Here is a 15,450-nt window from a genome sequence, read left to right as displayed (position 1 = left end):
CAGTGGTTCCGTTTTCAATTTCAGAGGTTTTACATGCAAGTAAGATTTGAAATTGTGCGTGGTGGGAGCACAATCAGGTTTGTTTCAGAACCACCACTACATTGAGAGATGTTTTAGGACAAATTAAAAAAATAACAGTTGATTGTCCCTGCCCGCATCCTTTTTGGGGGGGCCGCATCCTTTTTTTTAAACTTTTTTTTTTACTTTTTTTTTTTTTAAGAAAAAAAAGAAAAAGGAAAGAAAAGAACTTTTATTTTATTTTGTTAAATCCATCCTTTCAGAAGGACTGGCCTAGAGGATTTTCCCGAATCTAACGTGCTGCTCTCAAACACATGTGAACGTCTGTATCATTAACAAAATTAGTGAATGACTAATGTCCAACTGCTTACAAATTTGAATGTATTCTCAAGCCGTTCCAAAGAAGAACACTGAACACTAAGAACACCAAGTATGCACGTGTTACAATGTACAATACAATGTACAGTACAATTTTATACATTCTTCCTTATACTGTGTTTTTCTAAACCTAATAAATGCACAGGCTATCATAATATAGGTGACAACATACATGTTTGGCCAATGCATGCATGTACTGTACATTGTACGACTCCACTGTAAACTGTAAACAAATGAGCACATCTGGAATTAAAATCAGGTCAGCAAATTAACACTAAGTGGCTTACTTGTGTGGATACTTGTAAGGACTGTCTGAGCTTCCTTGCTCTATGGTCTGAGTGTAGTCTGAGAGCTTTGATTCATTGAGGATTTAATTCACAATTCTTACTCTGTCCTTCCCTGTCCAATTTCAGCACTAATGAATTTAATAATATTCCTAACATGTGATACCCTTGTATCTACGTACCCTTGCTTTAAAATAACAGTTAGCTCCACTGTTATTTAGTATGCAGCAAGCCGTGGATTGTAGTACTTTTGGTAAATTCACCTACATTACACATCTCTTATTTGCGCCACAGAACTTAGAAGGGAGCCGAGTTTACAAATGAAAGTTGCAAACATGTGTAACCACACCCACTATACATGGACTGAAAAAAAATTACTTATAAAACAAACAGTGTTTTTACAGCTACCCTTCCTTTCCTCACAAGTTGTTTGTTGGGTTGTTTCAATTTAGGACTTCAACCATCCTGTGTACATTTGCTCTACTACATACAATACATGTACATCATTACATGTTTGTTATGATGGGAATATCTCTACATGAAATACATGAAATGTCATCGAGTGTGATATAAGTCTACACAGTACAGAGACCCCCTTGCAATGACATCACACATCGCCGTGGTTACTGTCTGCCCATAGTCTGTCATTTTTAGAGTCAAATAACGTACAGAATAAAGATATGGCATTCATCTTCTGGTACACCACGGACGCATCTCCTAAACAAAATGCCCTCTGCACAGTAGCAACACTGCAAATCTTGAAAAAAAAATGGCGACAGCAACATTTACATACTGTACCAGTGCTGTTGATTTTGATTCTGGTCATGCAAATTAAAGCCTGGTCCAGTAAAGATTCTGAGCTACAAGTCCTTTGGTCATTGTGGACTTTTGGGCCAAAATTCAAGCCCTGTAGACTCTGTGCAATCAAATGTTTTAGTGTGATGACCTCTTGACTTCAGCTCAGCACCGCCCACCTAGAAGGACACATGACTAAGGACACTTTAGGAAAAATCAAACTTGTTGTTTTTCCTGTCCCTGTCGACATCGGCAGAAAGTCCATGTTGACATGGGTATTGCAGCAGGATCTTCCTGTACATGGTTCTAGGAAGGAAAGGCTTGGGGAACATTCCTGACACTAAACATTGTAGCGTAGGTCAATGATCTTTCAAACGGGCCATCTACACATACAGTACTAGGAGTATACTGCGCTTGCTGATTTTCTTGACCTCAAGATGAAATATGAGCATCACTATTCGCATACTGGTATGGATGTCACCAAAACATAACAAAACAAGTGTCCCTCCCGCTTTGTACAACCATTGAACGTGTTGTTAATACGTGTAAACATTCGTTGAATATGCTCATACAGTAATTGTTTTCCTTCCAAGGGTGTGTACAGTATCACATTGAGAGATTACAAAATTAAAGGCAGTGGACACTCTTGGTAATTACTCAAAATATTTATTAGCATAAAACCTTTCTTGGTGACGAGTAACAGGGCAAGTTTGATGGTATGAAACATTGTGAGAAACGGCTCCCTCTGAAGTGCCATAATTTTCGAGAAAGAAGTAATTTTCCACGAATTTGATTTCGAGACCTCAGATTTAGAACTTGAGGTCTCGAAATCAACCATCTAAACGCACACAACTTCGTGTGACAAGGGTGTTTTTCTCTTTCATTATTATCTCGCAATTTCGCTGCCAGTTAGTGTCCACTGCCTTTAAACACACCATACAAAAATACATCATTTAACCTAGATGTATTATGTATGTAAATTTGTAGAAAAAATAATTATGTACATGTATGATGATGTTCTTGTAGTATCTAGGGCCTGCCCAGTTTACATAATTTGTTCCACTAAGAAACCCATCTCGAACTGTAAGGCCGGACAGACTCTTGGAACAGTGTACATGGGTCCTAGCTCTATGGTATTACTTAGTCAAATAGTTCAGGTGACCATTACTGTATAATACAAAATATCTTCTATTTCGACATGAAGCAGAAACCTTTCAGTCAGTTCAAAAATGTATCGTAGGTAAATGTACACTGGAGTTGCGCATGTCAGAGATGATCAGAGCATGTATGTACTACATCATAAATGCAGATGGAGCTAAATGTAAAGTGCATGAAAGGTCTGTTCTATAACCATGGCCATGGTTGGAGCATGGCGGTCTACTTCAGTGATCTAACCCATGGTCTAACTTGAAGAACATTGAACTGGGTGATCCCACAGCGAGTCCGCCTTGTGTAATACATTGTAGCTCCGAGCACAGCGAAAAGGACGGTCACTCACAGGAGGGATGTACTATGTATACCTTCTACATGTATTATTCACCGCTGCTGTAAATGCAATTGGGAGGTGTTGACAAAAACTGTCAGTGGATGTGTATTAGCAAGCCCTGATACAGATGGGCATTCATTCCACGTGTTATGTGTATACGGGGGTACTAGGGCTGCAACAGTCCTAACTTCTGTATTTATATTAAAGAAAGTGAATCACAACTACTGTATACGCAATGTGTATTACTGTCAGCAGTGTAATAATTGTAAAACTCTTAGTAGAAGAGTACAATACAAAGAAATAACAAATTTCTTTGATACTATAAACTTAAAACTGAGAGCAGATAATGGCTGAGACTTCAGTCATGTATCATGATTACTTAATAGACCGCTCCAGTAAGCCCCGCCCCATTACATATTGACCAATCACAACCCATTACGGAACAAGGTCTGACATGCGTGCGCGTATGCTTGGCGCGCGCGACAGAGTTGTGCAGAAAGACATTGGAGAGGCTCACGTGTTCTTGCTCACACGTGCGCCGTGGGCAGAGCCTAATGGATCGGTCTTTTGAGGGAGGACCTGATCTGAACATTAATCATGAATTATTAATAACACACTTTTCCTTTGAAATAACAAAAAAAAAATCATATTTCTAACAGTCTAATTTGTTTTAGCAAAGATCAATCATGTACATGTATGTAACCTAAGTTGTTTATAACAAGAGTGACCTTACACATTTGAGGGCATTTCCTGGCAGGAAAGAATACTACTGGTCTTTACCTGAAATTGTTCAGTAGGTTTGTCTTAATTTACACTGTCATCAATTCAACTTTCAAGAGTTATAAAAAATAACAGCTGAATAAGTTTTGAGAAGTGCCCTCTTTCTTCATATCATAGAGTAAGGACACCTTACTCTATGTTCATATCAACAGCAACAAGTAAACTCTAGCTAGGCTTAGTGGCTCTTTTGTAAACATGAGGCATTGCAGGTCACATGGTCTAAACGAAAGCATTGATTTGCATCTCCCTGAAAAATGCCATCCTTGATTATTAATGAGCTTAAAATATTGAGCGGATGAGAGGAAAAGATCAGATTACTTAATACCCAGAATTAAATAATCCATGTCACTAATCTTTGACACCAACACCATTATTGCAGCAGAAAATGCTTTGTGGAGGGTACAATGTATGTAATACCATAGAGCAACGGTAATACATGGCAGGGTTGTATTTTTTTTCTTCAAATGAAACAGTGTAGATATAATGTTTTTCAGCACTGAACTACAAGCCTAGGGTGGATTTCACAATAACTTAAGACTAGTCTTATCTCAAGTTAGGGCAAGTAACTGAATGCACAAGAGATAAGACAAAGATTTTGTGTAAGTTTTCCCTGGATTATTTATAAGTAAGCATAAATTATATAAGCATAAAAGCTATAGCACATAGTATAATTAGACCATGGTTTTGCAGAGTTTCAAACATTGGTGTCTGGAAAAGCATGTTGTTTTACTCCCTTCACATGCCAAAGAAATGTGCAGTATGTAGGGCATATGGATAGGAACTTAGCATTCCCCAAAATGTTCAAATACCTACAAGACTTGCAAGGTTCCAACAAGCATGGAGGAAGAAAATAGAGTAAGCCTACATCATTCTAGACAGGTATGTACATCTGTATTGAATAAAGATCATTCAAAGAGCAAGACCTCCATGGTTAGGATTAGTTTCATGGTACTGTACAAATAAGGAGAATTTAGTTTTACTATCCAAAATGGTTTGCCCTTAACTTTTTCAGTGACTAGCGATCAGGACCAGTTAAGCTTGTCATTTCAAATGTCCCCCAGTTTTGTTTACACTGAATGTAGCCAGGACAACTTGGAGTGAGTGTTGACCGGTCCTCCTACTTTTTAACTTTACTCTAGCAGATTCACAAGAACCTTACATGTAACTGTACACAGATAGCTTCTTACCTACTTGCTAGTGTATGGAATGATTTATGGCTAAAAAATAACCTGTCAGCCACAATCATAAACACCATAAAACAAAATGGGCAACTGGGATGGAGTTGTCATCCTGCTTTGACTCTTGACATGCTCTATAAAACAGGCTTGGCAATAATATAGGACTCAATGTGTACAGTATTTGATAACAACTGACCTGTGGAAGTTTCAAGTACGACAATTGCATCGCTGACAACGTGTACATTGTACAGTAGGCAGTACCATGGCAGTACATAGAATAACTTCAGATAAATCTGATGAAATAAACCCATGATAAACCATTGCACTCTGTGATAAAACCAGACATTGCTGGCACTGGCAGAAGAAAACTAGTCACCTTGTTTACAATTAGAATGACCTTGTGCATTCCACAACATTTCCTGACAATCAAAATACAATACAAAGCATCTCATAGAGCAAGTCTTTGCTCTGTACGTACACTGCAGACATTGGTCTAGAAATGTAATATTCCACATCAAGAATTGTAAAAGTTTATCCAAATCATATGGCTTTCTAAGTGTAAACTAAAAATTGGGTTTAACAGTCCTTCCCTTGAACGAGACAGGAAGTCTAGATTTATTGTGGCTCTTTTGGATTTGATGTCAACTTTACAAGACGTGTAGGAGTCACTTGTATCATTCATGTATAATAAAAGAAACAGGCACATCATACATACCAAACAACCAGACAATGAACAAGAAAAGCAATTCCATCATTTATAAAAAAAATTGTCTATCATGTGATGTCTGTAAAGTAAAAAATAAATTTCAATTTACATGCAATTATAAAATCTTGTTATTAAAAAATTCAGCAGATGTTATTTTGGGAAAACAAGTAGCATTTAGAACGTGTAGTACATACAGTTTTATATTAATAATTGACACCATTTGATCTATTTACTGGCATTTTTAAAAACAGAAGTTATAATGTTTTGAGCAAAAATGTACAAGAGCAGGCTTTGAACCAACAACGCTTTTAAAATAAGTCGACACTCAATTAACTGAGATACATGTATTTAACCCTATGTTGATGGGCTTCATATTTTGTCTGCAAGTAAAATTTTAATAAAAATGTTTCACTTTACTGAAAACTGGTCATTTCAGGGCGTTTCTTGTTTTCCTGTCAATCAATGTAAGTTGTGTTTTAAAAACCAAAGAATACATTTTTCAATCATAATTAAGACTTGCACACAGGTTCTTGAGAATAAATATTCCATTACTCACCACCAGATTTTGATTACATGCGTACCTGTCAATAAATGCATTAAACACTTCACCAGACAGCTTTAAATAAACTTGCAATCCTACACTTCAGTGAATGACCAACTATTCTTTGGACCTTTTCAAAGTGAAGTGGTGATATGCCAAGAATGCAAACACTATCCCATAATACTTATCTAAGACTGTCCACACACAATGTGAATAATCACGCTGATTGTGTCAGTAGATAAAAGAAAAACCTTGTACATGTTTCTTCACAAAGTTGGTCTGTTCATTGAGCTGTCAATAGTCACAACAAAGAAATCTTAACCATTGTGGAAAGCTGGAAATCACTTGACAAGTCTCCTTCATGTAATTTGTCCTACTTTTTATACAAAGGCAATTATTTCATCATCAACAAAATGTGCTTACATGTAACATCGTTGGTCTTTTTTCATGTTGCATGATGTGTGGTCCACCATATCTGTCCATAGTTTACCCTTGCTCTAGGTTTAACAAAATAAAAATGTTCATATTCACTGTTGATTTTACAAAGCTGTGGGCATTCTGGACCCAAATTTTTTTGTCAGGTTGGCCAAAGTGCGCTGAATTCAAACAAGGTCATTGTAAAGGTTTTTTGCACACAATGTACATGTACTTGATGTTTAAGTTTGGTTTAATTAATGTGAATCTGGATAAATTCAAATGGTTTTATCTAATGTTTTTTATCACTTTTTATATATTTTTATATTGTACCATTATAGTTTGCAGTACACTAGTTTGTGCATGGGGGACAACCAAAGTATAAATTGATATTATTTAATCATAAATAGACTGTTAATTGTAACATTTCTACACATTCCAACTGTACATATTATGTGCAGCATTGTAAAATAACAGAATGTGTATATACATCAGTCCACTTAAATGCATGTATACAACCATACAAGGTACTGCATATAATCAACACTTTTCATGGACCATGTATAATCTAAACCAACACGTACAGTTCAAGATGCAATCTTTACAGACCATGTCTGGTCTGGCGAGGTAAAAATGTGAAGTACAACGCTTCTAGCATTATGCCACAGCCCAACCCCTGCCCACTCAAGCTGAAAACTTAATAGGCTTACAAAGCAGTAAAAACCTCACCAATCATTGCATACTGACACTTGATGTGTGCCCCAGGCTTTGTGATCACACACTGAATAGCACCCGCCACAAATATTGAAATTCATGCATGGAAAAACAAATTTCAGTTTACTCTCAATAGGCTAATTGTAGTGTACACCAGGCTGGAAATTTACCATATGATATTGTCATGATATTCGATAACAAAGCAGCCTGGTTACATGTTGTTTGTGTGTTATCAATATTGTGATTCTATTTGGAGAAGTACGGTTTCTTACACAAAGACAAAACATCAATCTAGTTAAACTTGAAAAATGTTTTTGATATAAAATAATAATGAGGGCCAGCTTGGTGAGGACATCATAGCAACCATCATGTCGCTCTGATTTTGAAGCAATGCAGGACACAAAATAAAACCTACATACAATTAGAGCATGAATATTTATGAAACATAAAAACTAGAGTAAGGTATCCATTTGGCGACTCACTTGGTAAAACACTGTGGAGATGGTTCACACTGATAACTTGATATTTTACATTTTTTAGTTGTAACCGCCCAAACTATTTAGTCTTGTTTTTAGAGCTAAAAAAAAGCACAAAATAAAATGAAGAAAATCACACTTTGACATAAATTCAGAAACGCCAAGTGTGAATGATTACACAACCCACAAACATTGCAGTTTCTTTCATAGAAGCTCCCCGAGCCAATCGCAATAGAGCCATTCAGTGTAACAATCGCTCATCTGTCATGAGTTCGTGTTACTTGATACTGAATCCTTCGACCCCCTCACTCCCCCATTCCAAGGAAGAAGTTTGCTTCAATATGAAGGTACATGTTCATAATGAAGGTTCCACAGTTAATGCACACACCAGGTTTAAGGGTTAAGCCAGGGCTCTAGTGCCTGGAGTCAGTAAAGCCTGCTCCTTAAAGAGACATTCTCGTTTCAATGTCTCCAGACAGTGGCAGATTCCTCCATAGTTAAGGCTCTTAATAACGACTGGTTTTGATTCAGGCTACATGAATGTATTCACACATTATAAAACATATTTCTTACCCAACCATTGAAGATTCATGAATAAAGCCTGGTTCATACTTCCTGCAAATGCGTCATAGGAACCGAATTTGCTGTAACAGCTCTGTTTTCGCTGTGAATGTTTTGCAGAAGTTCAGCAAAGGGCAACCTTTCCAAGTTGTTTGTTGGGAATTTCGCAGGAAGTATGAACCGGGAAAAAGGCCTAGATAAACAATTTCACCTTCAAAGAAGGTTTACAGGTACACAGAATTGTATCCAGTCGGTTCATCATAGTGATTTTCTTTTAAAACATACTCTTCAACCAGCTTGCCTCTTTAAGACAGTCCTGCAATTTCAATCACGGAGAGATGGAGGGGACAGCATTTGGAGCTAGCAGCTTCCAATTAATGGTTAAGCCTTGGCGATGAATGCAGCTTATCTGGGTCTTCCTTTCAAACTCTGACAGCTCTTCATATTTGAAACTACTTTATCTCAAAAATATTTTCATTTCTTTCTAAATACCTTTACTTCACAAGCTATTAGGTTATTTGTCATTCTATATATTAAATTTTACTTTGCTTACATGTACATACATTTTTGTTTAAAACAAACATGCACACAAAAAATATCAATAACTTAAGTGATTCAAAATAATATACTTTAAAACATAAAGTACAGATCTAAACCAAAAGTTAAAGAAATATTTATTTCTATTAGTAAATTATTTGTTTCTCTCTAATCTTCATGTCAAATTTGACATTAATTATTGTACTATACTGTGGTCTAATTCCTTCAATGCAGGCCCAGAATAACATGGAGGTCACGGAGGTCATGGCCTCTCTCCCCCTGCTCTTTAACTTGGTGCCCCTTCCAACAGTTTCCAACAGTTGAGTTTTTAAAAATTCAAAAAATTAAAATGGCACTTGTTCATTCAAAGATGAAATTCAAGGCATGATTGAAAAATGCAAAAAATCAAGTTGTAAATAATTTTATTTTATTTTTGCCAAAAGGCCGCTTCATACTTAATTTGTTTCGCGAATGCAAAACAAATTATCTTGCCTAACAATTAGAAAAACAGCAATGTAGGCCTAATGATTATTGGATTAGCTTTCCAATGAAATATAAATCGGGCTAACATAACAATTCAGCGCTCGGTTACTGCCAATAACAGGAAGGGTAGAGATCCATGTACATGTATGTGCATTTGGACATGAAGGGATTGTTACTAGAAGGGAAACCATAATGACAATTCAAACACATAGTACCTATTCCCTAAGCTTGGGCGATATCGATTCATTTTATTCACGATATATCACCGACAATATATTGCGATATTCGATATAGTCGCGATTAATTAAATTTGACATCATCAGTCTTCAAACTCCCAGTGAAAGTTGTAGAAGAGACAGTCATAGCATATTATAGAGGTGTTCTAATGACCTATTCTTCTGGTTTTACTGCAAACCTATGGGGTGCAAGATGTCTCAGCTAGGAAATACATCGCAATATTGCGATACTTAATCGATATCGCGATATATCGCAATATATCTTTTTTTGTATTTTTGTATTTTTTATTTTTTGATGGTTGTAAATTTCTCTGTGTAATTTGTACCGTTTATCTTTTTATGGTTCTTCCTTTCTTGTTACCATTTTATCTCCTTTCAGTGTTTTTATTGTATGATGCACACTGGAAAACAATTTTCATGTTTTTTAACGTGACGTTTATAATAAATAATAAATAATAATAAATCGATATTGCGATTAAAACCAAATCGATCCGATATCAAATTCGTTTCCAAATTAGTATTGCCATATTTGATAATATCGTGATATCACCCATAAAGACAATGAATGTTTCTGTGCTACAATGGGAGGTGGCTAGACCACAAAAGTAAAAAAAATAATAATAATAATAATTAATTTACATTACATGTACAAGAATGACAGCATAATGGTAAAAAATACAAACTTGATTCATACAGACTTTCTGATTTTGATTTGTATAGTGAACCAGTGTTGTGCTTTCCTATTCCTATAAATGTATTCAATATAGTTTCAAGATGATTGGCAAGTCATGCTACAACATGTTTGATATGTCATGCTTGAAAAAAACTCAAATGACATACAATTATAAGCTTGTAAGCAAGAAATATGTTGATTTTTAACTGCCAAAGTCCGTCTGACATGACACCCAAATTACTCAAATTAAAATGATACTGGTTGAATAAAAGTTGTGTCACATGGTCACAAACAAATAAAAAAGGAACACATCACACTATACAGCAGCAGATGCCAGCCTCATTCTGCATATCTCAAAATAATCCAACATGACCAATGACCATGCGGAACATAATGTACAATCTTTCTGTTCATAACATCAGGCAGAAGGGGAAGAAAAAAAAGGGACAAAATTCCATCTCTATTTTCTATCTGTACCTCCCTTAGACCAAGTTAGAGTACTTTTAAATTGTGCACGTATAAATACTTGAGTCGTAATCCTGATGTCAACTGCGAGCCAGTAACTACAAAGCCTACAATGTTTCAGTTATAATTCAACAGACAAATATGATTCAATTGTGCATAATATCTGTGTGGGGACAAATCGCACTGTGCTGTAGACTTGAGAACAGTGTATCAAATTAGATTACATCCTATGTGGTCGTCATGCATACTGTCACTCAGTTGGCAAAAACACACACATCACGTTGCCAGCCTGAGTGTGGACAGAGGAAAGACTAATGTATGCTCTTACACTGGGCTCAACCATTTTGTTTTGCTTAACTGCCTGATGACCGGGCAAGCTTTGATCACAGGCTGTCGGCCCAAACTTGCCCAAAAGACACCGTTGAGGCTCATGCCTTTTAACAAATTTGACAGCAAATTGAGTGTCAACATTTCTAAACATTGACTTATGTATCCTCACTTTTTAATTAACATGGCTTAGTATCATAGAATGTACAATTTAGATTAAAGGCATTGGACACTATTGGTAAAATTATTATTATTAGCATAAAACCTTACTCGGTAACGATTAATGACCAGCTGTTGATAGAATAAAACATTGTGAGAAACGACTCCCTCTGAAGTAACAGAGTTTTTGAGAAAGAGGTAATTTTCCACAAATTTGATTTTGAGACCTCAGTATCAGAGTTTGAAGTCTTGAAATCAAGCATCTGAATGCACACAACTTCTTTCATTATTATCTGGCAACTTCGATGACCAATTGAAGTAAAATTTTCACAGGTTTGTTATTTTATGCATGTAGAGATACACCAAGTGAGAAGACTGGTCTTTGACAATTACCAATACTAAGTGTCCAGTGTCTTTAAACTCTGTCAGCATTCACAACACTGAACTGGCAAGCTGATGAAATGGACATCTTTGCACTGTACGTAATCATGATGCTGAGTACCAACGATGTATTTTTTTCCAAAATGGGTTTCAATGAAACCAACTGTCTGGTGACTGCTGGTATACCACTTAGTGTAAACCAGGTATTATTAAATATTGACAGTGTTAACAATATTACCTGACTGGTAACCATTACCACTCGTGTAACCAGTACTTCTCTTCACTCGGGCAATACGCCTCTCTTATGCATCACGTCATAATTCTTACCCAAAATGAGGCTATGGGCGCAAGTCCCCCCATCACTTGCAGTGACTGCGCCCATCACCTCGTTTTGGGTTAGCATTGAGACGTACCTCATGCATAAATATTAAGAGAGGCGTATACGGTGGGATGACAAGACCACGAGTCGTCGGGCCTACATCATGTACAGTTTGCATACATGTTATAGATAGGGAAGCCAGTGTCAGTTCAGATGGCAGGACCTCAACATTCTTGACATTTTGAAGAGATTTTTACGACCTAAGACTTTACTAATAGCTTTGAATACTTGTTGAAGATCACAAGTGTAATTCAACAGTAATTATTTGTTTAAATAATATCTGACTCATCTAGTTTGAGCCCCTAATTTGCCTGATCAAGTAGACCAATCAGCTGTCCAGGATGCCAAACAAAATTTCACAATATTCCAGCGATTTCTTGAGGCCTGCCTTTCAGTCACCATTAAACATGTGTACATGAAACCATTATAATTTTAAAACAAAAGAATAGCATGATCTAATCAGTTAAAATGTAAACGTTCTCAGAACTAGAAGTATTTACAAAAAGTCCTGACTCTTATCAATTAAGCCATACAGTATAAAGCTGTAACTCAATCTACCTTGGGCCTACATACATGTACATGGTAATAAGGCAAAAGTACTGGAGTTTACTGTATGTCAGTATCAGGTGGTATGAGGAATTAAATGGATTCAGTGATTCATAAACATTCTAGTACACATAACAAATACTGTACAACTTCAGTACGACTATACCCCTCTGGCTGGAGGGATCATTGGAAGATACATGAGACAGACTCTTAGCACAATGCGCAAAGCATTTTACAATCTAGACTGTCTGCCATTCAGTCAAATAGGGACTTTTCGTTTTCGACGACGGATGGTTCTGCGACAGGATAAGAAGACATTTGGCGTCATCTGCGCATGCGTCGGCTTTGAGGACGGTCGTCCCTCAATTTCTACGACAGTACTTGGGATGAATCTTCGTTGTGCTGAAAACGACAACGTTTAGCTGAACAACCGTCGCAGAACCATCCGTCGCCGAAACGAAAAGTCCCTAGTATGCATACAACGGCAATGAATCACAAAATGGCGAAGGTGCATTCCGCACTGGCAAGGGGTTTATTAGATGCACAATGAGTTGGGAACATAATTGCACAATATAAATCACAAGGTAAAATCTGGACTAAAGCATTCCATTTCATGAGGAAAAGCCGTATGAAATGGAAAAGTCGTATTAAACTCACATATATTATTATATGAAGATGTTTGTCATTTGAATTTTTTTTTTGACAATAAAACACATTATAAACAAGGAAACTTACAAGTTGATTTTGGTACAAAAGTGTACCCCCAGCATGCCCAGCCACGAAAAAAAAACCCACAAAACTCTTATCAAGAAGACTTTAAATTACCTATCATTTTATAAGATTAAGAAGTTATTATTTTGGAAAAAGAAAATAATGCTGCTTGGCTTTTCTATTTAAACATGTTTAACTTTAAAGAGAAGGTACACATTTGGAATATACTCAAAACAAATATTAACTTAAAAACTGACTTGGTAACAAGCATTGGAGAGCTGTTGATAGTATAAAACATTGTTGGAAACGACTCCCTCGGAAGTAACGTAGTTTCTGAGAAAGAGGTAATTTCTCACTAAAATAATACAAGACTTCTAGCTAGAAGTCTTTTATTCCTCTCTGAAAGCACACAAATTCGTCCAACAAGGCTGTTTTTTCTTTCATCATGTCCTCGCAACTTCGATGACTGATTGAGCCCAAATTTTCACAGGATTGTTAATTTATGCTTATGATGGGATACACCAAGTGAGAACACTGGTCTTTGACAATTACCAAACATGTACCTTCCCTTTAAATGTGTTTGATGTTTTTATAAACGCGTTTGACAAAATATTAATTATTTATGGCATTGCGGATTAAGTTCGTAACCTCAGAATTTGTGTCATGATTTTGGAAAGTGGTAAAAATGGGGCAAATCTGGTGACTAGCTGTCGAAATTGTACCTGTTGGACCAGATCAACCGTTTCCGCTCGAAACAAACTCGTAACCCTCCGGCCTGGCGGCCGTCGGGAGGAGGGTTACGTTATCGCAACTAAATATTAATAATAATAGGCCTACTGTTGAATGGGAGTAAATTAGTGGTGGGTCTGTCTCAAAAACCTTGTGCAGGGTCATCGTGGCCTTGCAATTAAAACAAAAAGACCTCGCCTTCACTAAAAAAATCACTCCACTCTTCAAAGTTCAGCTTGCCTTGGTTGGTCCTTTTATTTTTTTTAATTTTAAAACATCGCACGACCAGTTATATTTAGATGGGCGTTTATTTAGACCTTGTCACCGCTCATTTAATGACCAATATATTAATCCCTGACAATAGCTAACATTTTAATATAGTGAAGTCCCAACAATAAATGGAGCACAACATTACAGTTTATCACGAAATAGATGCAATGACGTTACTTATCAGTCATGGGACTCATGTCAGTGCTTTCACATCATCAGCAAAAATAGTCAACAGGATTCAGGAAGAAAAGATACCCAAACTGGCATGACCAGCAATTTCGTCTAACACAAAACGCAGTTACAGAAACATGAAACAAGTCCTCAAATGTCACTCGAATTATTGTGACTTACCGAATTCAAATAGAAGACCAACAAACTTGAAGATGAAGTGATGCAAAAGTTGAGTTTGTCTTTTTGTCAGCGGTGTTTGTACACAAGATCTAGACTCATCGACTACACGTAATATCCAAGTACATCACGGTACGGCGGCGCACACACACAATGATGATTTATCAGACGATAATGCAATGCAACATTAGTAAAGTATCGCTGGTATGTTCGGCTATCCCCTCCGTTCCTGTTTACAGTACAGCGGGAACCCACGAACTATTTTGCTTTACTTCGTAAAGAGTTTGCTGCCCTCTGTTGCTCATTTTGATGTCCATGTTTTCATGAACTTTATAATGTCAAAAACAAAGTGTTTTTTTTTATCGACCGTGAATTCCAATAAAATAAAGTGAAATTATAATAATAACAATTATAGTGAGTTCAATTTGAACATTAAGGTAGATCGCCCTGATGGGCCTTTATGTAACTTTTCCCCTCAATCATAACTGTAGCCGTTACTCTGTCAAAACTGCTCTGGGGTAGTGTAAAATCACAATCCTATCTCTCTCCTTGAGTTTGTAAAATAATTGCATTATTTTTTAAGTGAAAGGCAAAACTATTTGCTACAATTCATATAGCCCCACATGTATTATTCCCAGTGAATACTATATCAATCAGAGTTAGAAGGCCAAAATAAGCGATGCGAGTGTCCCCAATACTGATACAAATGTTACCAAACCGAGGCTGGAACAACAAGTTTAATAGTCTGGTTTATTGTAATTGCAAAATGATTACTATCATTCATTGTTGTTATGAACATGAACAAGATGGAGGCAGCATAAAAAAGGTCTATTAAAACAATATTTAAGGGATTGACCGATTGATCATCTAAAACC

The 15,450-nt window shown here is 36.5% G+C and overlaps 1 protein-coding gene across 2 annotated transcripts in view; it reads right to left on the bottom strand.

Moving 5' to 3' along the window:
- Positions 1–14,712, bottom strand: part of LOC117306761 (plexin-A2-like) — a 90,122-nt gene extending 75,410 nt beyond the window's left edge. For both annotated transcript variants that reach the window (XM_033791255.1, XM_033791256.1), the window contains exon 1: positions 14,579–14,712. The gene's annotated coding sequence lies outside the window, so the exon portion shown is untranslated. The remainder of the gene's footprint in view (positions 1–14,578) is intronic.
- Positions 14,713–15,450: the final 738 nt, after the last annotated feature.

Source organism: Asterias rubens, chromosome 2 (genome assembly GCF_902459465.1).
Source record: "Asterias rubens chromosome 2, eAstRub1.3, whole genome shotgun sequence".
NCBI lineage: Eukaryota > Metazoa > Echinodermata > Asteroidea > Forcipulatida > Asteriidae > Asterias > Asterias rubens.
Note: the sequence above shows the minus strand (reverse complement) of the source record. Positions and strands in the feature narration are given on the sequence as shown.